This window comes from Triticum aestivum, chromosome 7A (assembly GCF_018294505.1).
Source record: "Triticum aestivum cultivar Chinese Spring chromosome 7A, IWGSC CS RefSeq v2.1, whole genome shotgun sequence".
In the NCBI taxonomy this organism is placed as follows: domain Eukaryota; kingdom Viridiplantae; phylum Streptophyta; class Magnoliopsida; order Poales; family Poaceae; genus Triticum; species Triticum aestivum.
The window spans coordinates 94,555,601-94,581,993 of NC_057812.1; positions in this window are offsets into that span (position 1 = coordinate 94,555,601).

The following is a 26,393-nucleotide window of genomic DNA, read 5'->3' on the forward strand; positions in this document are numbered from 1 at the left end:
AAGGGCCTGCAGCATCTTCATCAAGGAACTACTATTCTCATGCAGCTTCTTCCAGCCGGTGTTCTTCTCCTTCAACAGGTCGATCTCGTGGCAGAGCTTCGCATTGTCCTCCCGAAGTAGTAGGATTTCGCCGGTCGCCTTCTTCTCCGAGGCAATGCTCTTCTTCAGCAGCATCACCAAGCCGGCGGTCAACTCCCCCTGCTGATTGAGCTCAGCGGGCATGTCGTCGAGGCTCTCCTTCAGCAACTCCATCAAGCCTTGGATGAACTCCTTCTGCTTATTGAGCTGATCGGGCATGCCGTCGAGGGATAACGACTCCAGCTCCGCCGGCTCAGCATGTTCGCCTCCGCGGCTAGGGCGCTCCTGGGAGCCATCGCCTTCCCGTGAGAGATCTTTCGAGGTCTCTGCATGGCGGCAAGCCCTCTCTTTTTTTTCCGCAGCCTTGGTTGCCGCTCCCGTGTTACGAGTAGTTCTCGACCTAGAGCTCCGCTCACCGGCCATGGCAACGACGGATGAAGAAGAAGCACTTATGAGGAGGAAAGGTAGAGTGATTTTCGGTTAGGTAGTTCCCCTTTTTATAACCCAAATACTAGCACTAGTACTAATACCTGCATAGTGGGAACACGTTCAGGTTTGGTACATACTACTAGTAGGTGTGAGCAGGCTTTCGAATGTGATGGGAACAAGGTAAAGATTAATTGATGGTTTTGGTTTCGAGGCCCGAAACGGCTCCCGATGAGTTTAGCGGAACATAAATTTCAAGTACTACACTGCTCAAATGCATAAATATTGAGTAGTATGTTACTGTCAAAAATTGGCACAAAATACGAAGGAGACCAATGGAAGTACTACTAGCAACCCATGATTTAACTACTCGCATGCGCGTAGTGGAGTAATAATGTCTTTCTTCCGCCCTCACGTCCACTCAAATTGCATGCACTGTATTAATCGACCATCAATGAGTGAACGACTTTACACGCGTCAAATTATCACATGGGGTGGATCTTGGTACAAAATTGCGTCCGCCCGTGTACCCGCGTGTTCGTGCGAGGAATGAGTGCGTGCATGGCGTGCGTGCACATCTTCGCTTCGTGCATGTACCGCCAGTATGTCTCAGGGAGGACGAGTACATTCTTCTGGAACCAGCAACACGTCACTGTGATCAATCCACGCAAGGAGGTCGCGACAACGCCTACACATGTGCCACGTGGCTTCATGAACTGTAAGAGAGACACTGTGTAGCGTGCCATTGGTATTCTAGTTTATGTGTTTTGCACAAACTCGAAATACTAGTAAGGTACACGTGCATTGCACGCATCAGATTTTGCGACCAAATTATGAATAAATACCACACTATAGCATGTAAGCTCTGAGTCATATATGCTTGATGTAGCCCTTCGTTTAATTCTTATAGTTCATCTCATTCAAAATCAATTAGTTTTTATAAAAAAGCTAAGAACGCGGAATAGGAAAAACATGGGATTATAGTGGAATGTCGTCTTGAATCCTACAGGATTGTACGAGTGTTTGATTGTGCATAGAAAAAACACAGAATTCGTTCAAAGAGGTTTGAGTGGATGGGATGTTTCCTATGAAATCTAGTGTAAATGAATCATATGGAAAAATTCCTATGGTTTACAATCCTACGAATCAAACAACCAAGATAGGAAAAATTCCTAATGATTAGAATCCTCCAAAATTCCTTTGAGAATCCTTTGAATCAAAGAAGCCCTTAATACATTTTATGATTCATGGAATTGTGCGTTGTAAAGCATAAAGTAAAAACAAATAATGGCAATTCAACTAGAAAAAAAGTTTGGGCAGTTATGATACGGAAGAATCTAGTACAAAAGAGAACCACTGTTGTTTTGAGGTTTGTGCATTATGCTTACGTTCAACCATGGAGTCTGCTATATTGTACATGTGGCAAAATCTGGTGGGTGGGCTAGAAGATGGTGCGAGGGGCCGAGTGGAGGGAGACTATGAAGGAATGCACAAGTGGAGATCGATATTTAGAGAGTGGGGGCGAACACGTGCGCTGATGCGCGCAGTGGCGGAGCCATGAAAAATAAATGAGCTAGGGGGCCAAGCATTGCTAATCCTTTATGAGGAGGGTCAATTCATGAACTTAAACCATTTTTAGCAGCAATTGTCTAATGATCACATTCATATTAGCCTAGATATATAGTGATGTTAGGGAGGAGGGGGGCAGGGCCCTTACTGCCCCCTATCTTCGCCATTGTGCACGCGTCTGAGAGATGAAGAGGAAGGCATGGATGATGAGAGGGGGACGTTGGATACAAAATTAATGTGGGTGTAATAGCTATATATGTTAATCCTGTATAGAGAGATGTAGATTGATCGTTGTGGACGTGGGAAAGAGGGTGAGACCTCACTGGATATATCGATTGATCGATTTGTGTGGAAAACTATGAAAGACCTAGCTATATACACACATACATAGAGGAACAGCAATCGTTGCGCATGCACGCGTGAGAGATAAAGAATGCCCGATATGATGGAGAGGGGGATGTGTGTTGGTGTGTGCCTTCATGGGAGACCGACCTGAAGAAAAAGATTGCATGCGTGCGATGGATAATGCCGACTGGTAGTGTGTGTGCATGCATGCACAAGAGAAAGTTAGTGGTACAATTATAAAGAGAAGACTATTGTGTGGGTGTAAAAGAATAGCTGAATAGGTGAGGTCACAATCAATGTAAAGTTGAATTCAAATATTTGAATAAGAGATCCTAATGTTTGAAACCCATGCATGCATGAATATAATGGAGATCTGCGTGGTGTGGTTTGGAAACGAGCATGTTGTAATGTATACACATTGAACAAGGTCAGACTGATTTGAATTTGAGATACCGATGGCACACATCATTTGGCCACGTCGCATCCGTGCATGGACACACTATTCTAATTGGAGATGATGGGCGGCTTTCGCATCACATATCTATATGTATACCCCTATATAAATATATATTATATATTTTTTATATTGTGTGCGGGTAACTTTAACTTTGAAAGATGGTCATTGGATGAGGCGAATCCGATGGTCCAAAGATGGCAAATTTGAGCACTACTGGCCGTTGGATATCATCTAGATTCCACCAGATTTCGCCACATGTATAATGTAGAAGACTCCATGGTTGAACTTAAGCATAATGCACAAACATCAAAACACAAGCACTTCTTATTTGTTCTAGAATCTTCCGTATCAGAATTGCCCAAATGTTTTCTACATGATTTGCCATTATTTATTTTTACTTTATGTCTTACGACGCACAATTCCATGAATCTTAAAATAGATTAGCTTTCTTATAAAAACTAGATGATTTTGAATGAAATGAACTATAAGAATTAAACGAACATCTACATCATGCATATATGACTCAAAGCTTACATGCTATAATGTGGTATTTATTCATAATTTGGTTGCCAAATCTCATGCGTGCAATGCACGTGTACCTTACTCTAGTCTAAATGGTGTTTGTGTGTGTGTGTTGTGCGTGTTGAGGTGCAAATTGTCTTTTTTTGGGTACACGTTAAGCTTGTTCTTCCGAAATTTCAAGCCGTGCCTTGTTATGCCGAAAATTCAAGCTAGCGTCTCTGTCTATCGTGCTGCGAAACTCCCGCCTCTTCAACCCGCGCCTTGTTAGCCCGAAATATTTAAGATATATCTTTGTCTCGTTGTGCTCCGACAACTCCCTCCATCTCAACCCGCGCTTGCTATTCCGAAATTACAACGCGCGCGAAAACTCCCACCTCCTGTGAAATCCAGACACGCGAAATGCCCGTGGTACCCCTGAACCGAAAGAACCGCCTCAAATCGGTGGGGGTACTTTCGTAACTTACCCCACATTTTGGACAAGCGCGTCTCTAAGCCATGGTTCCCCACTGCCATCCCATCCGCCCACCCATTCATACACCGAGGCCGTGAAAACCCGCAACGAAACCCCACACCCTGCTCCATCCGCCACCCAGCCGAAGCCTCTTCCCCGACGATGTCGTCCACAGCAACACCTCGACGTCCGTCATCCACCGTACAGGATGAGGATCCATCGTCGATCTCATCGTCCCGCCGGTTCAGCCACCCCGTCCTCCACCTCCAAGGAGCTTCCCCGATGTTCCTCTCGTCTTTCGCACCACCTCCATTCCCACACCGCCGTCTTCACCTGCACCACCGGAAGAGCATGATCATCACCGTTTCCTCGGATGAAGCTGCGGCCTAATCGACGCCACCAAAGAGGTTGTACACTAATCACCACATTTTCTTTTTGATTCGATCTCACGGTGCTGCCGGCGCTCGGTCCCGAGCCGACACGGCGCGGCTCCATCCACGGCGGCGTCGCCGGTCACTTCCTCCACGGCGTCGCTCCCTCGGTGGCGACGTCCACATCAGTAGGACCTGCTGCTGCTTTAGCTCTCGCTCGCGCTGCTGCTCTGCTCTTGCTCTCGGTCCCCTGCCTGGTCTGCTCTTGCTATTGCTCTTGCTCGCGCTGCTACTCTCGCTCTTGCTCTTGCTTGCGATGCTGCTCCGATTTAGCTACACTTCAGTCGACTGAATCGACTTTTGGGTCAGTCGATTTTCAGGTGGTGGGGGGGCTCGCCGGAGTGAAGGAAGAACCAGCCGCGGCGGGGAGGGGGGCTCGCTGGGGAGATACCCACAATCTATCTTAGGGTTCAGGATGGGGGCGGTGGTCGCCGACGGTGGCGGGGCGTTGGTGGGGCGGTGGCGTGGGGATTGCCAGAGAAAAAGCTCGGCACGGGGTGGCCTAGAGGGATGGCCGGGGCGGCGGCGGGCCGGCAGTGGGGAGTGTTTTCCGGGCGGGCGGGGCGGCACACCGCTGGGCACGGGCGGCGGGGGGCTGCTGTTTGGCCGGCTCGGGGGGGGGGGGTGGAGGTTGAGGATGAACCACAGGCCCTTGATTTTGTATCCAACGGCTGCAAAATCGGCTGACCAGAGATGAAAAAGTCAGTCGACCGACGTGTAGCCTCACCTTGCTAGTGCGTCCAGTTTCGACAACAAAATTCAGTTTCGACAGCAAAATTCAGTTTCGACAGTTAAGTTCAGTTTCGTCAGTTAAGTTTAGTTTCGACAGTTAAGTTTAGTTTCGACAGTTAAGCTTAGAGATGAGCGGCTGATGTATTTTACATCTAGCACTTTGTGGTTATGTATTTTAGATCATGTATTGGAGATGCTATTAGAATTCCACTCAGGTTAACGTTGTTCGTTGTCTCTCTTGTCCTGCTTCAGCCTCGGCGTCGTACAACTCACCGGAGCTGCTCCAACGACGAAACCCTCCATCACAGCGGAGCAGTACCTCGGGCTCCATCTCCAGACGCCTAAGATCTTCTTCCCCTCCTCCGACAGCCAAGTCAGCCGGAGCATCCTCACCGGCCAACCCAATCACGCTGAGATCGACATGGCTTCGCCAAAGAGGTTGTACACTTGTTGCATCTCTTTTTTACTCTACATGTTATATATATTGTCCACTGAGCACTCGTAGTAACGGGAAATACGATTATTTTATCCTACTATATGACAAGCAGTGAGGTACCAGGCAACTTAGCTATCCGTGATGGACTCTCTTGAACGCCATCATTATTTATCTCTGCGCGTTTGAGTTGTGCATTTGTCGATGGGCCTGGGAGTTGAGCTAGTATGGCAGTGGCCTGGGTCCAAAGTAATAGAAGTAGCACAAAAACATTTTTTAGTGTAGGATTTTCCTTGCTCAAGCCTGCCTACTAGAATCGCCAGTGCTTGAAAGGAAAAGTGAATGAAAAACATCGGAATTGGAAAGTTTCCTATGGTACTACTTTTCATGAATTTGGTGCAAAGGAATGGAGCAAAGGAAAACTGTAGGATTTGTTCCTTTAGTGTCTCCTTGAAAGAAAAACCGTAGGAATTCTAATTTCCACTTCTCCTCCTTTTCATATTCCTATTCATCAAGCACAAGACTAAGAGATAGTAGCATAATAGCATTATAACCGTACATTTTCTTGTGGTTTGACTTAATCTCACCATGCTTTTTTGCATCCTGTGATCTTCCAATTGTTGTGAATCAAACACCCAGATTGGCAGAAATCCTGTGTTTTTAAATTCTCTGTTTTGCACGTGCATTCCTATCCTATTCCTGTCTATTTCCTATCCCTGCATTGTTAGAATCCTCAAATTCAAACAAGCCCTTACTCAATTACTTCTGTTACAGATATGTGTCAAAGAAAACCTTGTGTGGTTTGTCCTGCTCCTGCGGCGCTGTGTTCCACCCCAGCTCAGCTGCTCCAACGACGGAAGGGTTCACCACAGCAGGGATCCGCTCTCCAGACTGTCTTTCGCCACCTTAGATCTTCTTCCCCGCCGCCGGCAGCCACGGCAACTGCATTACCATCATCAACTGAGCAGATGACCTTGAGGACTACACGGTTCCGCAAGAGAGGTCGCACTCTTCCGTGTCTGCTTACGTTATGTGTCGCTTAATATGATGACATGCTACATTATCATCGTGTTCACCTATTAGACTCCGACTCAGTTCCAAACTAATGCTGAAACTTGAGTTTTTAAATGGTTGTGGGGTACATATTGGGGCAGCAATCAATAATATATGTCTACTATCTGGTTAATCTCCGGTGTCTACTATGAGTTTCATGTTGGGTGCAAACAAACATCAAAGGAGCCATTATCTGTATTTTTAACTAAAGCTATCATCTGCCTGCTATCATTGGTTTTGGGTCTATCCACAGTTTGCTACCATCACTCTGGATTTGTGCATGCACTCCTTACATAATCTCACTATGTTTTATTCCTATGCATGCTAGTTATTGTACACAATGGAACTGATCATGTAGAGCAAAATAGACGAGCCTTGCGTGGCAATAAAATTTCATGCAGACGTCGTTCCATGGTGGGCGCAAAGGCAGCCCCCCTCCACCCATTTCGGATTGTAATCAAGAGGAAGATAACTATCATGAGGTGGATTCAGAAGGAGAAGACCACTCCTATTTACCCCATGAGGTCTTCGCTCTAACTTGGCATGCTGATGTTGGTAATATCATGCATATGGTGCCTTGCATTGCTTACTGTATACATTAAAGATGTCATCTGCTTAGTTTAGACATGCTTTGTGTCAATGCCATCTGTTTAGTTTCTTTATCGTATATGTGAATCATGCAATGCCATCTTGTCTAGCCAGGCATCATATATGTGAATTTTGCAATGCCACCCTGGTTAGCCAGTCATCTTATATGTGAATTATATCATGCCATCATTTTTTTATTACGTGTTAAATTTGTCAACAATTTTAGTACATTCAATTACTCTTCCTGTGCATCAGCCATTTGGCACGGTCATGGAAAAATCTGGAGTGGAAACAAGGTCTTCAGAGCAGACAATGCTATCTGACGAAGCGCATGTCTTGCTGGTTACCGATAGCTCCTCAGAGGAGGATTCAGAGACAGATGACCAGTCATATTCCCCCCCCCCGAGGTGCATGCCCTAACTTGGCAGGGTTATGTTGCTCATATCGTGCGTATGGTATCTTGCATTGCTATGTCATTTGCTTAGTTTAGACATGCTTTGTGTGAATGCCACCTGTTTAGTGTCTAATTACCATATATGTGAATTATGCAATGCCATCTTGTTGCAAGACATTATATATGTGAATTATGCAATGTTATCTTGTTGCAAGGCATTATGTATGTGAATTATGCAATGCCATGCTGTTTAGGCAAGCGTCATATATGTGAATTATATCATGCCGTCCTTTTTTTGTATTTCTCATTGCTTTTGTCGACAATGTTTGTATATTCAACTGCTCTTCCTGTGCATCAGCCATTTGAATTGGTGATGGAGAAATCTGGAGTGAAAACAAGGTCTTCAGAGCAGACAATGCTACCTGCTGAAGCAGATATCTTGCTGGTTACAGATAGCTCTTCAGAGGAGGATTCAGAGGCAGATGACCAGTCCTATTATCCCCCTGAGGTGTATGCTCAAACTTGGCAGGGTTATATTACTCATATAATGCATATGTTGTATTGCAATGCTTAGTTTTTACATCATATACACAATATTGAATGCCATCTCCTTAGTTGACACATCATATATGCGATTGCCCTCTGCTCACTTCCTTAGTATATAAATCATATATTTGAATTATGTCATGCTATGATGTTTACATAGACAACATGTATCTGAATTATGGCATGCCAACCCATTTTCTAAAGACATAATATAGTTATATCATCTCATCCTGTTTACATAGTCATCATATTTAAATTATGTCATTCTATCCGTGAATTATATCATGCCATCATGTTTCCATCGATGGCATGTTTGTGATTTATGGCATGCCAACCACTTTAATAGACACATCGTATAGTTATATCATGTCATCCTGTTTACATAGTCATCATATTTTGAAGTATGTCATTCTATCCTGTTTAGTTAGCCATCATACATGTGAAATTGTGTCATGCTATCCTGTTTAATTAGCCATCATATATGTGAAATTATGTCCTGCTATTCTGTTTGCTTAGACAACATAAATGTGAATTATTTCATGCCCTGTTTTCTTCCCTACTATCCATTGCACCTGTCTATCTTACAATGTCTGTACATTCAATTACTTTTCTTGTTTATCAGCCATTTCAATTGGAGGGAGTGATGGCAGTATCTGTGGGAGTAAAAACACGGTCTTCAGAAAAGATCGTGCTACCTGTCGATGCAGGTAGAACCACGGTTGTACTTGCCCAAGAACCAGCCCCACCACACATAACCCACACTCATGCAGATTGTACCCCTACCCAGTTGGACAGAGAACCAGCTACACCCCTTCTAACCCCAACCCCAGCAGATAGACACCCAGTTCCCGTTGACACAGCACCGTCTCCACCACAGAGCACCCAAACACGAGCAGTTAGTAAGGCAACTGCAGTGCCCAAATCACGAGGACCACCACTCCGAACCCGAAGTCAACGCTTAAAGCAGAAGAAGAATTGTTCTCAGGTCAGGTTCCGTAGCTATGGTTCATACTACTTTGCTCTTGCATCACTGTATTTACTGATACCAACTAATTTCAAATTTGAAGGATGCAATTGAAACTCCAATGGCGCAACAGGTATGTTTTAAACCTGTTTCTTCAACGTGTTTGGCTGTTTGCTGTTGTAACTTGCTCTATGTTGATTTCAGTTTCAATTGAATAAACAGTTATGTTCTCATGCCATGCACATTACAAGTGTTGTTATTGCTGTGTAGTTTCCCACACTTATATTCTGTCTATGCTGCTTTGTCTTAAATAGATATGATTCAAACTGTATCTATCTTGATTTGGAAACATAAACTAGAATGATATAGACCATACAGTGACCATACTACATAGATATATGTTTGTTTCATGCTGTTATCCTGTCCACCTTACTACTGAACTGGTAAACCTGAGATGTGTTTGTTTGTTTCTCTTTTAGAACGCGGATAAAATATTGGAGAAGAGTACCCTGTTATGCAACGGTAAAGGAAGTAATGCAGATAAGGTTCAAGATAGTGAGACATCCCTGTTGGTCTCCAAGAAAGCTGATAAAAACTATATTGAAGACACTGAGACAACCCTAAAGTCCGGTCTTGATGTAGTGTTCGAGTTACTGGCTACCACTGCTGGCACCAGCTCTTCGAACTCGTTGCCTAAATTAGTTCGGCTTCTTGAGTCTCAACTTCAAGTTGAAAGACATCGATCAGATGTTATGCGGTAGGAAGCCGAAGGACTGAGGAAGTCCCTGCAGAATTCAGATGCATACTTTCTGGTGCAACAGCAAGCGCTGGAGGACTTAAGCGCCAAACAAGAGAAAGTTAATAAGCTTGCTAAGCATCTTGCCAGCATTATGGGTACCCAGGATATTGTTTCTTGAGCTCTTCTGAAGTGGTTTCAGTTCTGGACTTGTTTTGCTGCGGCGTTTATATGCTGTTGTGTTCCCTATATTTGCACTGGTGGCGAACATTGATGCCTAGTGGATGTAATATGTGTAATAGCCGTGATAGCCTAGTGTAAGTTGCTTGCTTATTTATTTCCTTGTTGTCTTGTTTATTTGTTTGCTTGTAATCAGTGCAATTCTTTTTCTGCGGTTTGCTAGTGGCTGCAATAACCTATTTTTTAAAACTAGTCCACAATAACCATGGGCTAATATTTACTGTAGTGACACTGGGCCTCCTATGGGCCGTAGAAACTGTGGGCCTTCTACGGGCCGTATAAATAGTGGGCCTTCTATGGGTCGTAGAAGTAGTGGGCCTTCTATGGGCCGTAGAAATAATGGGCCTTCTACGGGCCGTATCATCAATGGGCCTTCTACGGGTCGTATCATCAATAGGCCTTATACGGGCCGTATGATCGATTGGCCAAACATGGGACGAACAGACAACATTCTGGCCGTAAATGGGCAAGAGTTGGAATCGTTCGTTCATGGGCCGACCATAACGGGCCATCGTTAATAGGCTGTATTTGATGATGCTATGAAAACGGCCAACATATTAACGGAACACAAACGGGCTGACTGTAACCACGGGCTGAATTTGGCCCACAGTAGAAAATGACAGTAACGGGCCATAAGTAAACGAATGCTGGAAATGAGCCCAAGAATAAATGGGCTCTGAAGAAGGCTGGAAGATAACATGGGCTAGAAACGGCCCAACGGTATAATGGGCCGTTAATGGGTATAAAGTGATACACTGTTCATCACGGGCCAGTTTCACCACGGGCCGTTAACGGGTGTAAAGTGATACACTGTTCATTACGGGCCAGTTTCACCACGGGCCGTTAATAGGCCAAGAGTTACATAGGGCCTGATATGGGCCGAAAGACGTCATGGGCCATACATGGGCCAGAAGTGAAAACAGGCTGGAATCATATTGGATGGCCCAGATGACGCTACTGGGCCTAATTCGGATAGGGCGTAACGGGCCTTGGGTTAGCGGGAGGCCGTTAACAGGCTTTCCATGGGCCGGCCTGCCACCTTTTGACCAAGTCAAACGGGCCGGCCTTTACACAGGAATGGGCCTCTGTTGGGCCATGCCACATGTCGACGTATCATAGGTGCCTATCTGACCCACTAACGAGCTGACACATGTTTCGTCCGGCCAATAAGAATTTTACACGTGGAAATTTCCCATTGGTCGGGGCTGTTAACGAGTTATCGGATCCAAAACCCGACCCGATAGCTTAACGGTGTTCCATTACGGTGCATGCCACGTGTCGTTCACCCTTGATGAAAGCACTTCTATGACGCGCGATTTATCGTCATGGAAGTGGACACTTCCGTGATGATAATTTTGGTAATGTCATGGAACACTTCTACGACAGCACAGGTATGACTATCTTGATTCTGTCATAAATTTGTCATGGATCTACATGCATGACAAAAAAGCGACCTACTGTGACAAACACGTATCATCACGGAAGTGTATTTTTTTGTAGTGCGGACTTGCAATCTATGGGATCTCGATCCGGCCAGTCACAAAAATTTGCGAAGGTTCTTCGGCTCCTCGCATGAGGAAATTTGGAAGGTGCTTTTCAAGTCTAGCAAATCATGGCCGGACTCCACCGAAGACCGCGGGTACCAATTGTCCTGCCCTGCAAGTTCGGTGAGTTTATCAAACTTTACTATCCGCATGACCCAAAGGAAGTGCTTAACGCATGTTTATTCAACTCCCCCAGAGCTGGACGAAGAAGGCGGAGCGGATCCATTGTCCGGCCCCGCTGCCCGAAGACCTGGCCATCCCACTTCTGACGAAGATGCTGGTCTCGGTGCCCTACAAGGTGCCGAAGAAGACGGCCGAAAAGGAGGCCAAAAAGACCCTGGGCGGCCTTCGTCGTTGCGGCACTTCAGACATAATACCCGAAGGCTCTGATGCCCGTTCCGCCTCCGAAGAGGATACAAAGGAGGAGGAAGATGAATCCCCTGCAGGGGGAAGGAGGAAGATGATGGCCTCCGCACCCTTGGAGGCTAAACTGCCCAAAAGGGGAAGGGCTTCTCTTCTGGAGGAGTCCACTGCCGCCGCCGACAGCGACCTGGCATGGGATCCCAGGGCCCAGCCCCTAGTCAACTCGTAAGTATATAAAATCCGAGTACGTTTAAGCGTCCGGACTCATCGTGGCTTAGAATTTTAACCTTAAGCCATGTTTTTTGGTTGTCCGGTGAGGTCCCGTGCCAAACAATCCTCATCAGAGGACCTGTTGAGCTTGAATGCTATGGAGAGTGGGACGCCCCAAAAGGCCCCTTCCTCCAAATAGGTGCATAACACCGAGGCTTCGTCCCAGGAGGACACCGGCCAATAAGGAAAGGAAGAAACCGTGAAGGCGGCGCCTGGAGGTCAAACCGCAGGGGCCGGACACGTGGGTGAAAAGATTCCCATAGGGTCTGACGGCAGGGGCGACCTTGAGTTCGGCTCCTCACCGGGTGCGATTCCAGAGGTTTATACAGCTCCAGAATCAAGAAGGCAGCCCCAATAAGCACTATCGTTTAATGCCCCTAGCTAGGCATAACAAGCAAGAATAGATATAGGTATTGCCATCTTTGGTAGGCAATCCATAAGTGGCTCTCATAATAGATTCATAAGGTAATTTAATCTTCTTTCTAGGAAAGTGTTCCATGCCTTTCCTTAATGGAAATTGGAATCTAATATTTCCTTCCTTCATATCAATATTTGCACCAATCGTTCTAAGGAAAGGTTTACCAAGAATAATAGGACATGAAGGATTGCAATCTATGTCAAGAACAATAAGAATATCATTAATTCTTCCCATAGGTTTCTTAATAGTGGAATCCGCAAGGTGCAAGTTTAGAGAGCAATCATCAAAATCACGGAAACTTAACAAATCACACAAAGTCTTTGGAATCGTGGAAACACTAGCACCCAAATCACATAAAGCATAGCATTCATCATCTTTAATTTTAATTTTAATAGTTGGTTCCCACTCATCATATAGTTTTCTAGGGATAGAAATTTCCAATTCAAGTTTTTCTTCATAAGATTGCATCAAGGCATCAACGATATGTTTAGTAAACGCTTTATTTTGACTATAAGCATGAGGAGAATTTAGCACGGATTGCAACAAGGAAATACAATCAATCAAAGAGCAATTTTCATAGTTAAATTCCTTGAAATCCATAATAGTGGGTTTAGCAACATCTAGTGTTTTAATTTCTTCAATCCAACTTTTATCAAATTTAGCATCAAGATCAACAAATTCCGAATTCTTGGAACGCCTTCTAGGTGAAGGTGGATCATATTCAGTCCCATCATTATCAAGATTCATATTGCAAAACAAAGATTTAATAGGGGACACATCAATAACTTTTAGATCTTCATCTTTATTTTCATAGCAATCCGGTTTAGCATCCATCTTATTAACTAAGGTAGCCTGCCTATCCGAAATTTCAGCAGTTAATTTCTCAAGATGAGCAATTTGGGATCTTAAACCATCGAATTCTTTAGACATATAATCAAGCTCTTTATTCATAAAACTCATAAAACTTTTTTGTTCTTTAAGCTCGTCTCTAAAGAAACTATTATGTTCAAATTGCAAGACCATGAAACTCTTGACGTTGCTTTCGATCTCTTCTAATATTTAAGGTGAAGGTCACCAAATTTAGGTAGAGCCATCGTGACAAGCAAGCAAACTAACACACAAGCAAACAAAAAGCAAGCGGGCAAAAAGAGGCAAATAGAGAGGGAGGATAGAGAGAGAGGGCGAATAGAACGGCAAGGGTGAAGTGGGGGAGAGGAAAACGAGAGGCAAATGACAAATAATGTAATGCAGGAGATAAGGGTATGTGATGGGTACTTGGTATGTTGACTTTTGCGTAGACCTCCCCGGCAACGGCGCCCGAAATCCTTCTTGCTACCTCTTGAGCACTGCGTTGGTTTTCCCCGAAGAGGAAGGGATGATGCAGCAAAGTAGCGTAAGTATTTCCCTTAGTTTTTGAGAACCAAGGTATCAATCCAGTAGGAGGCTACACGCGAATCCCTCGTACCTGCACAAAACAAATAAATCCTCGCAACCGACGCAAATAGGGGTTGTCAATCCCTATAAGGCCACTTACGAGAGTGAGATCTGATAGATATGATAAGATAATATTTTTGGTATTTTTATGATAAAAGATGCAAAGTAAAATAAAGACAAAGTAAATAGCAAAGGAAATAACTAAGTAGTAGGAGATCAATATGATAAAGATAGACCCAGGGGCCATAGGTTTCACTAGTGGCTTCTCTCAAGAGCATAAGTATTCTACGGTGGGTGAACAAATTACTGTTGAGCAATTGATAGAATTGAGCATAGTTATGAGAATATCTAGGTACGATCATGTATATAGGCATCACGTCTGAGACAAGTAGGTCGACTCCTTCCTGCATCTACTACTATTACTCCACTCATCGACTGCTATCCAGCATGCATCTAGAGTATTAAGTTAAAAACAGAGTAACGCCTTAAGAAAGATGACATGATGTAGAGGGATAGACTCATGCAATATGAAGAAAACCCCATCTTGTTATCCTCGATGGCAACAATATAATACGTGCCTTGCTGCCCTTACTGTCATCGGGAAAGGACACCGCAAGATTGAACCCAAAGCTAAGCACTTCTCCCATTGCAAGAAAGATCAATCTAGTAGGCCAAACCAAACTGATAATTCAAAGAGACTTGCAAAGATAACCAATCATACATAAAAGAATTCAGAGAAGATTCAAATATTGTTCATAGATAGACTTGATCATAAACCCACAATTCATCGATCTCAACAAACAGACCGCAAAAAGAAGATTACATAGAATAGTTCTCAACAAGAGAGGGGGGACATTGTATTGAGATCCAGAAAGAGAGAAGAAGCCATCTAGCTACTAACTATGGACCCATAGGTCTGAGGTGAACTACTCACAATTCATCGGAAGGGCTATGGTGTTGATGTAGAAGCCCTTCGTGATCGATGCCCCCTCCGGCGGTGCTCTGAAACAGGCCCCAAGATGGGATCTCGTGGATACAGAAAGTTACAATGGTGGAATTAGGGTTTTGGCTCCTGTTCTGATCATTTGGGGGTACGTGGATATATATAGGAGGAAGGAGTACGTCGGTGGAGCAACAAGGGGCCCACGAGGGTGGAGGGCGCGCCTGGTGGGGTTGGGCACGCCCCCTACCTCGTGGGCTCCTGTTTTATTTCTTGACGTAGGGTCCAAGTCTCCCGGGTCTTGTTCGTTGAGAAAATCACGTTCCCGAAGGTTTCATTCCGTTTGGACTCCGTTTAATATTCCTTTTCTTCGAAACCCTAAAACAAGCAAAAAACAACAATTCTGGGTTAGGCCTCCAGTTAATAGGTTAGTCCCAAAAATAATATAAAAGTGGATAATAAAGCCCAATAATGTCCAAAACAGTAGATAATACATCATGGAGCAATCAAAAATTACAGATACGTTGGAGACGTATCAAGAGCTCATGATTGGGGCATGAATATAACATTGACTTAAGCCTCCCCCAAGCTTGAGCGATGCTTTCTTCTTCGCAAGGCCAAAAATTATATATATAATTACGATCACGATGAACAAGATGCATAGGATAAAACTTCTGATGAAATTCCAATTTCACTCGGTTGTAGTTCCATGATTCCATATCATCACATAGCCTAAACCATGTCAATGCCTTTTCCTTCAAAGATAAAGGGAAGACCTTCTTCTTGATAACAACCTCGGGCATACCTGCATGCTTAAATAATCCACAAACGTCATCCACATAGATTAGGTGCAAATCGGGATGTAATGTTCCATCACCTGTGAAAGGATTAGCTAGCAGTTTCTCTATCATACCCGAAGGAATTTCAAAGTAAAAAATTCAGTAGGTTCAGTAGGTTGAGGAGCAACTCTTTGCTCTACTGGTCAGGGTGAAGATACCCCAAACAAGCCCCTCAAAGTATTGTGTTCCATAGTGACAAGTGATAGTAAATTTCAGCACACTATATAAAATTTTCTTTACCAAATTCCACCTACCAAAGGCGCTTCACTCCGTGGCAATGCCGCCAGAAAAGAGTCTTGATGACCCACAAGTGTAGGGGAATTTTCCTTCCTTGGACAAGCATCCCCCTTATGATTAACCCCTATTGCAAGCATCCGCAACTACAACAGAAGTATTAAGGTAAACCTAACCATAGCACGAAACATATGGATCCAAATACGCCCCTTACGAAGCAATGCATAAACTAGGGTTTAAGTTTCTGTCACTCTAGCAACCCATCATCTACTTATTACTTCCCAATGCCTTCCTCTAGGCCCAAACAATGGTGAAGTGTCATGTAGTCGACGTTCACATGACACCACTAGAGGAAAGACAACATACATCTCATCAAAATATCGAACGAATACCAAATTCACATGACTACTTATAGCAAGACTTCTCCCATGTCCTTAGGAACAAACGAAACTACTCAAAAATCATATTCATGTTCATAATCAGAGGGGTATTAATATGCATAATGGATCTGAACATATGATCTTCCACCAAGTAAACCAACTAGCATCAACTATAAGGAGTAATCAACACTACTAGCAACCCACGGGTACCAGTCTGAGGTTTTGAGACAAAGATTGGATACAAGAGATGAACTAGGGTTTGAGATGAGATGGTGATGGTGAAGATGTTGATGCAGATTGATCCACTCCCGGTGAGAGGATCGATGGTGCTGATTTCCCCGTCCTAAAGGGAAGTTTCCCCGGCAGAATAGCTCTGTCAGAGCCCTAGATTAGTTCCGCCAAGGTTCCGCCTCCTGGCGGTGGAGTTTCGTACCGTAAGCTTGCTTATGATTTTTTTCCTTGACAAAAGACTCCATATAGCCAAAGATGGGCATCAGAAGGCTGCCAGGGGGCCCACGAGGCAGGGGGCGCGCCTATGGGGGGTAGGGCGCGCCCCCACCCTCATGGACGGTGGGTGGCCCCCCTTTGGTACTTCTTTTGCCCAATATTCTTTATATATTCTGAAACATGCTCCCATGAAGTTTCAGGACTTTTGGAGATGTGCAGAATAGGTCACTAATATTTGCTCCTTTTCCAGCCCAGAATTCCAGCTGCCGGCATTCCCCCTCTTCATGCAAATGTTGTAAAATGAGAGAGAATAGGCATAAGTATTGTGACATAATGTGTAATAATATCCCATAATGCAATAAATATCAATATAAAAGCATGATGCAAAATGGACGTATCAAAGGCGCTGACCTAGCCAGGCGGGCCCCGCTTCGCCTCGACCCTACCCGTCATCCTCCCAGCATTGACCAGCGTCTAGGCCCGCGTACATTTTAAGTGGAAACGTATTTGGTGGATTACGTTTCCCCTGTAAGAAAGCGTATTTTGGAGCTCTTCGGCTGTAAGTGTGCTTTCCCAGTTCTGTAAATGTATTTTCGCTTAAGGCATTTTCTATTTTCTCACTTAGGGGCCTGTTTGTAGAAACCTTTTTACAGATTGGTCCCGGGACTTTGTCGGGCTATAACTTTTTGCTCGACACTCCGATTGAGGTGATCCCAAAGCCAGTTCTTCATCTTTTCAAGCCCGTCATGTTGGTACCATTTTCATAATGTGTTCACACAATGAAAATGACCATATTGCCCTTGCCCCTAATCAGCCCCCTCCGAGAGAGAAAGTTTTCCGGCGATTCGTTCGGCGAGCTACCCACACTTCTCCCTGGTGGTTTCTTCATCCCCATGCAAGCCACAACACCCACTTGCATGATAGCCATGTAGTAGCCGTGGTTTTAAACTTGAATATTTAATAAATCTCTGCTTGTTTTGATATGGTTATCATTGTTTCGGTGATGCTTATGGATTTGTGCTCACTTTCATGCTATGTTTTTATGTACCTGGTTATCATGTACTAGTTGCTAGTATTTCTGTCGTATGTCATGCTTGATAGTAGTAGCAGTGGTGTTCTTTATGATGCATGTTTACTGTTTGTTATCAAGTACCGTTGCTATGCATGCTACTTTGCATCTAGTTGGTTATATGCTTACTTGGTAGCATTCTGGTTAAGTTCTTGCATGGTATTATTTATGATGCTAGTAGTCATGATATGCTCATGTGTAATGTTATGCTCGTCAGTTTGACATGCTCATTTGGTTAATGTTTCATTATGGTTATGCTCGATGATTATGTTGCACCTCCATGATTATGTTGATATCATGCTCATGCATTGTAGTTGCATCATGTTACTTTAATATGGCTCAGCTTATTGCATTCAAGTTTAACTGGACTTAAATGAACTTGAACAACTGTTGGCTGAGTCATGGTGCCACCATATCGAGCTGACCAGTGCAACCACATTTGCCTTTTATGGGAAGGTCTTAACTGGGCCTATTGTCATGTCTCTCACCGGTGCCTCCAACGAGGGAAGGTTATGGGCGCGCGCTACCCCGATCAGGTAGGCGGACATGAAACTTGTGTGCCCGTGGTTGGTATTGAGAGCTCTTGTCCCCATCTGGGACCATTTTTGTTTTGCCACAACGGTGGACATTGATGCCTTTGGTAGGCACGGAGCCACCCATGAGTTAGCCCAAAGGGGAGTTGGTTGGAGTGGTTGGGAGAGTGTCATGGGCACTAGTTCAGTTTTTTTGGAATGCCGTTGGTCCACCCGAATGGGAGTGCGAGGCCATGGATTCTGTCGTGGGTTTGTCACGGCAGATGTCCTCGTGAAAGGACTTAGTTGTGGAGCCATCGCAATGGGTTAGCTTAAAGGGGTTAAACCAGACAAGGGGACACGGGAGTTTATACTAGTTCGGCCCCTTCGATGAAGGTAAAAGCCTATGACTAGTTGTGATTGCTATTGCTAGGGTTTCGAAGGCCAGGGAGCGAATCCGCTTTGTCTAGCTTTTGAGTTGTTGTTGTCTGTCCCTAAACCGCGGCCGGGTCGTCCCTTTATATACATAGGTTGATGCCCGCCGGGCTACAGAGTCCCGAAGCTGGTTTATAAACGTATCTGGTTCGGCCTCTCTCTTTCTATCTTACTATACAAGTTACATGACTGGGCCGGTTTACATTTACATACTGCAACTCGCCTTTGGGCCCTCCGTAAAGCGCTAGCATCTTTACATCTTCATGGGCTTCTAATCTTTAAAGAGTCAATCCGGCTACCCAAGGCCGGTTTACCTCCAGTAGTAATATCCCCAACATTAGGCCCCAGATTGGTTTGAACTTGTTCATATCAATCTTCCACACTTTAGAAAAAATCTTCTCTCTTGTCTTAGTTTTTGATCTTGTAAACCGCCGTGACGTCATACTTCAAAATTACGATAAACCGTCCTAACGTCATCCATTCAGTGATATCGGAGATTTCCTTCATTTAATATATATCTAGTTATCGAGATGACACCTTTATTAACTTATCCATTTTTTGGACTCCTCAATTCCCGCACTTGTCATTTTTTCACTTCGCCTTATAAATAGGACCGAGGGGTCATTTTCACCATTTCCCCCCGTGCCTCTTCGCATCGTCTTCTTCGCGCCGCTCAGCCTGTGGAACTCCGCCGCCACCGTCGATCGTCATTTCTGCTCCGACCTTGGCAGCTGCATCGCCCTAAACGCACCAGAGAACTACGGCGCCTGAGGGAGTCCTGGATTAGGGGGTGTCCGGGTAGCCAGACTATACCTTCAGCCGGACTCCAGGACTATGAAGATACAAGATTGAAGACTTCGTCCCGTGTCCGGATGGGACTTTCCTTGGCGTGGAAGGCAAGCTTGGCGATGCGGATATTCAAGATCTCCTACCATTGTAACCGACTTTGTGTAACCCTAACCCTCTCCGGTGTCTATATAAACCGGAGGGTTTTAGTCCGTAGGACAACTTCATCATACAACAATCATACCATAGGCTAGCTTCTAGGGTTTAGCCTCCTCGATCTCGTGGTAGATCTACTCTTGTACTACCCATATCATCAATATTAATCAAGCAGGACGTAGGGTTTTACCTCCATCAAGAGGGCCCGAACCTGGGTAAAACATCGTGTTCCTTGCCTCCTGTTACCATCCGGCCTAGACGCACAGTTCGGGACCCCCTACCCGAGATCCGCCGGTTTTGACACCGACATTAGTGCTTTCATTGAGAGTTCCTCTGTGCTATCGCAATCAGGAAGGATGCCTCTTCCCATCTTTAAAGACGGCGCCATTACTAAGGGAGCCTTGGCTGTCGGCCAAACTCTCCGGCTAGGCGGTTTTCTCATGACCGCCTGTTCGGCCGTTGCACCGACGGTGACCTCTCGGGTCATGAAAAGCAATCTTCACGTCAGCTCGGAACTCGTCCAGCAGTTAGATCCAATGGAGCTCTCTTCCGTAAACGAGCTCTTGGATTGCATCGCCGCCTTGGGGGTCACTACGGATTATGACCAGATTGGGCTTAAACCCGATCTAAGAGAAATTAATTCTCCCCAAGTCACCCATCACGTTGCCGTGGTAGAGGCACAGTACGGAAACTCTTCATCTATCTTAAGGACTAGCTACGTCCGGATTCCCGATCCCCCCAAGCCGGATACCTGCGGAGGGGAGGATGTAACTCAAGACCTGAACTTAGAATCAGGCAACGGGCTAGATTCACTTGACAACATCCAAGAATCCAAACTTCAGAGTTCGGAAACTCCTTGGTCTCTGAGTCCTAGATTGGGTGAAGTTCCGGACTTAATTCCACCCACCCACCCGAACATAAGCGATCTATCCCAAATCAGGCAAAAGCCTGAAGAAACAGTACATCATTACTGGGCAAGGTTCCTCCTGGTTATGAACAGGATAAAGGACTGCCGCGAGGAAGACGCAATCTCAATCTTCTGCAATAATTGCACGGACAAGGGAATCCTCAACGCCACAGGTCGTCGTGATCTTACACGCTTCATTGACTTGGCGTCCATAGTACAAAAGTACTGTGCGATGGAAAGCGCCCGGAAAACCGAAACTAAATTTTGGGACAATCCGGCCCTGAATAGAAACCTCGTCCGAAATAGAAGGGTGCATCATCATCAGACACCCGGGTTAAAAACCAAAAAACCAAAACCCTCTACAGGGCATGGAACCGTACTGGAGGGATGGCTTAATGGACCCTGTAAAATTCATAGTACAGAGGACGCCACACCAACTCATAGCCTCAGAGCATGTTGGATACTCCGGCTGGTGGCCAAAAGGGGCGAAGATCTCCTAATTCCGGAGGCCGCGAAAAGCCACCTCAGGGACTCCAGTACAGTCTTAACACTCTTCAAGACTTTCGCATCAAATAATATGCGAAAAAGAACACTCCGCAGCCTCGCCGAAGTCTATCAAGTAGCAACAATAAACCCATGGAGTGACACGGCTATTACTTTTAATGCCAGTGATGAACCTAAATTCCGAACAGCTCGAGCACCAGCCGCATTGGTACTCAGTCCTATAGTGGACGGCTTCCGCCTCACCAAGGTACTCATGGACGGAGGCAGCGGATTGAACCTCATTTATGAGGAAACCCTTCAAAAAATGGAAATAGACTGGAACCGCATTGAGCGAAGCAGCACAACCTTTAGAGGAATAATCCCCAGTCGGGAAGTGCGCTGTGCAGGAAAAATCACACTAGATGTGGTGTTCGGCACGCCGGATAATTACAGGTCCGAAGAGGTCACATTCCAAGTGGCCCTGTTCAGTAGCGGATACGACGCTCTGCTGGGGCGGGAAGCGTTTACAATCTTCCAAGCAATACCCCATTACAGGTACATGAAGCTCAATATGCCTGGGCCGAACGGAATCATCACTCTCGCTAGTGATCCGGACATAGCACTCTGCACCGAAAACAAGACAGCCGCATTGGCCCTTGAGGCACTATCCGAAGCCCTAGCGGCTGAGGAACTGACTACGCTGCGCTCCACGGTAAACAGGGATGATGTGATACTCGACAGAAGATCCAAGTCCACCTCTTTTAAACCAGCGGATGAAATAGTCAAATTCCAAGTCCATCCAACGGACCCCAATAAAACAGCTTCCATCGGGGCACGATTAAACCCCGATGTAGACGCCGCACTGCGAGAATTCCTATGGGAGAACTGGGACATTTTTTCCTGGCACCCTTTAGACATGCCAGGAATCCCACGCAGGCTGGCCGAACACAGCTTAAATATCCTAAAAGGATTCAAACCTGTCAAACAAGCCCTTCGGTGTTTCTCTGAGCCCAAGAGACAGGCAATGGGAGAGGAGCTACCCAAACTATTGGAGGCCGGATTCATCAGAGATATAAAACATCCGGATTGGCTAGCAAACTTGGTGATGGTACCAAAGAAGGACAAATCCTGGCGCCTGTGCGTTGACTTCAAAGACCTTAACAAGGCTTGCCCAAAGGATCCCTTCCCCCTCCCCCGCATCGATCAAATTATCGACGCCACTGCAGGACACGATTCGTTGTGCTTCCTCGACGCATACTCCGGTTACCATCAAATCAAGATGGCCGAGTCAGACCAAGCCGCAACAGCATTCATCGCCCCATACGGCCCATTCTGCTTCAACACAATGCCTTTCAGGCTCAAAAACGCCGACGCAACATATCAGCGCATGATTCAGACATGTCTGGCAAACCAGATCGGCAAAACAGTAGAGGCATACGTGGATGATGTGGTCGTAAAAACAAAACATGTCGATTCTCTAGTAGACGACTTGAGGCTTACATTTGATAACCTCGGAGCATATGACATCAAGCTAAATCCGGAAAAATGCGTTTTCGGTGTTCCAGCCAGAAAGCTCTTGGGCTTCATTGTATCCGGTAGAGGAATCGAAGCAAATCCAGCCAAGATCCGAGCTTTGTCACAATTGGATATCCCAAGGGACCTCAAACAAATACAAAAATTAGCCGGATGCGTGGCGGCTCTAAGCCGCTTTATCTCCCAGTTGGGAGAAAAGGCGCTACCCCTCTATCGCCTCCTTCGATGCACCGAACACTTCGAGTGGACGGATGCCGCCACGGCCAGACTCGAGGAAATAAAAGCCATATTGGCAACAAACCCCGTCCTGGCCGCACCAAACATCGGCAAACCAATGCTATTGTACATTGCAGCAACCCATCAAGTTGTCAGCGCAGTACTCGTCGTCGAACAGGAAACGGACAAACACAAATTCCCCCTTCAAAAGCCGGTTTACTATGTGTCCACTGTCCTCACCCCATGCAAATCACGGTACCCACATTATCAAAAGATTGCATATGCGGTATTCATGGCATCCCGGAAGCTACGACACTACTTTCAAGAGTGTTCAATCATAGTAGCATTGGAAGTACCACTCAACGATATTATAAACAACCGTGATGCAACGGGCCGGATTGCAAAATGGGCCATCGAGCTCCTCCCGTTCGACATAACTTATAGGCCACGACGATCTATCAAGTCACAAGTTTTGGCCGACTTCGTCGCAGAATGGACGGAGGCCGAACTCCCTAAAGAGTACGGCACATATTCAAACTGGATCATGCACTTCGACGGTTCCAAAATGTCGGCCGGACTTGGGGCTAGCGTCGTTTTGACGTCCCCCATAGGAGACATAGTTCAATATGTACTCCAGATTATGTACACAGATTCCAACAATGCAACCGAATACGAGGCTGTCGGTGTCAAAACTGGCGGATCTCGGGTAGGGGGTCCCGAACTGTGCGTCTAGGATCGATGATAACAGGAGGCAGGGAACACGATGTTTTACCCAGGTTCGGACCCTCTTGATGGAGGTAAAACCCTACGTCCTGCTTGATTAATATTGATGATATGGGTAGTACACGAGTTGATCTACCACGAGATCAGAGAGGCTAAACCCTAGAAGCTAGCCTATGGTATGATTATTGATGTGTATATATGATCTATCGACTAGCCTGCCCCTAGTTTATATAATGCACCAGAGGCCTAGGTTAACAAGAGTCCTAGCCGAATACGCCGGTGGGGAGAAGTCCTTATCTTGATCGCCAAGTCTTGTGGAATCTTCCTTGTATGCGGCAGTTGTCCGAACTGGCCCATGAGTATACGGCCACAGGGGTCCTCGGCCCAATCTATCAGATCGGGAGATGATGTGTTGAGTAGCCCCTAGTCCAGGACACCGTCAGTAGCCCCCTGAACCGGTCTTCAAGTTAGGGACGCTCCTTGATTCTTCCAAACTGTTCGTCATCTTCGGTCGTCGGTCTTGAAAACTGGTTCAACAAATCTTCTCACCTTCGATCTTGAGGATCGCCGAAATGAATTCGACAAGTTTATACATCGGGTATCCGAGGAACCCCTTTAAGTTTCCGGCCTTTACCAATGCCTTATTATTTTTATGCCACACCTCAGGTTTGAAGTTGTTCCCGGGAGGCAGTGTCCTCTTGCGTCCGAGCTCTAACGCCGGACTGCATTCGAGGTATCTTTTGCGGCCGAGCACCAATGCCGGACCGCTTCCGAGTTCCAACGCCGGAATGTATCCGAGCTCCAACGCCGGACAGTGTCCCAGCTCCAATGCCGGACTATATCCGAGGTGTCATATCACCTTGGTTCAAAAAAGTTGAAGGAGTTTAGCCGAGCTTAATGCCGGAAATGCCCTCTATGGAGCCAGCCACTAGCGCCCGAGCTTTATGCCGGACTGCTTCCGAGGTGGTGCACCACCCCGAATGTGGGCCGATTTTTGTGCATATTTTTTGTTGGTGCAATTTATTCTCTGCCGAGATATATAGCCAGTAGCCCTCAAGGTGTGTATCGGTGTAAAACCCGAGATGCATATGAAGGATGACGTAAGACCGCTGATCCCAGTAGCCGCTGAGACTCAGGTTGATTTGCAGAATCGGCCTTAGGATCAAGTCCTAGCTCGGCAGAATACTTCGGGACACTAAAAGCGGCGTGCTCAGTCCTCGAGACTTAGGTTGGGTGCGGCCGACCAACCTGAGGATCAAAATCTCCTCGGAAACTATATTGCACATAAAATTCTCTGCATTGGACAAGCAATGCAGTAGCCCCCGAGAGACTGGTTGGGTGGCAACACCAGATCAGGGGATCGATGTGCCCCTTTAATATCTGTAAATAATAAGCCCGAAGCCCAGTAGCCCCCGAGCCTTCATGCGGGCACGGGTGGCCGAATTAAGGATCAATATCCATAGTAAAATCACAAATTATGTGTAATGACTCTATGTATCCAAGTACTTTACGTCATTAATGCTCGGATCCGCATTGTACAAAACTTTGTTGACCGACCATCGGCTTCCACCTCCTCGGCCAGTAGCCGAGGAGTGTTTGTCCTACTTTATAAAGCCTTTATGAGGGCAAAGATTTACAACAAACAAGGCAATCTGGCCATACGGTTTTATAAACAAAGGTACGCAGAGAGATATGTTATATTACTGTTTAACAGAAGAAATGTCTTCCAAAGAAAATAGTCCCGCTATCGGTTCCTTTCTTTGGGTTGTCATGCTAAGCATGATCATTAAACCTCAGCTCTAATGTAAGAGCAAAATATCGAGGATTTAGTTTGGGAGGCCAGTTAATAGCCCCCGGTAGTGTTCGGCGATAGTCGGGGTCAAGCCGTAAACACTTCGGCCAATGTTATGAACGGCTCGTCTTTTAACATAGTCATCGGATCGCTGACCAGTTTACGCTTATTGTGACAGTCAGTTTTCGGCTTTCTCCGCTGAGGTGCTTAACCATGTGAGCTGGAAGCACAATCGCAGTGGTTCTCCCTTTGCACGCCTAGCCGAACAAAATGGAACGTAGGAAGCAAGTGCAGGAGCCGGGCAACCCAACTATTGACCGAAGACACAATTCGAAACCGATGCATGTATAGCAATATCTGAGAATGTTTTTGCCGAATCCCTAAAGGTGTCCGGCATTGCACTGCGAGACTAATGCTGGAAAAGCACAAATAGTTTAAAAGTGCCAAAAAGCTTGGAAAACAAAGAAACGTCAGTAAAAACAGGACGTCCGAACAAGATCAAGTGTTCGGTGCCAATCCGAAAATTGGTCTTAGAAAAAAGAAGTGCTTTTGTCGTGCTTTAACATGATACGTCCTATCTCAAGACTTCGAGCGGGTCAGCCTACGGCTTCAACCTCCTATCCCGAGGGCGGAGTACTTCTCATCAGGCCAGTTTAGAAAACTAAAATCTAGCGGCTTTGAGAGAGAAATTAGGCTCCTCGGCTAGTGACCGCACACTCGCATCGAAAAAAGGAGTGATAAATAATAATAAAACTTTGCAACGACTAAGAAGAAGAACACTTATTATAAAACGGCTCAAATAAACTTAAGAGCCCCCAAGTGACTTGGGTAGAAGAATGATTGCATGTACCGAAGTACTTATATCATATCTATGTTCAACCGAACTTTAAACGCGTCTTAACCGACCGTCAGCTTCTCACTCTTCGGTCAAGGACCGAAAAGTGTTA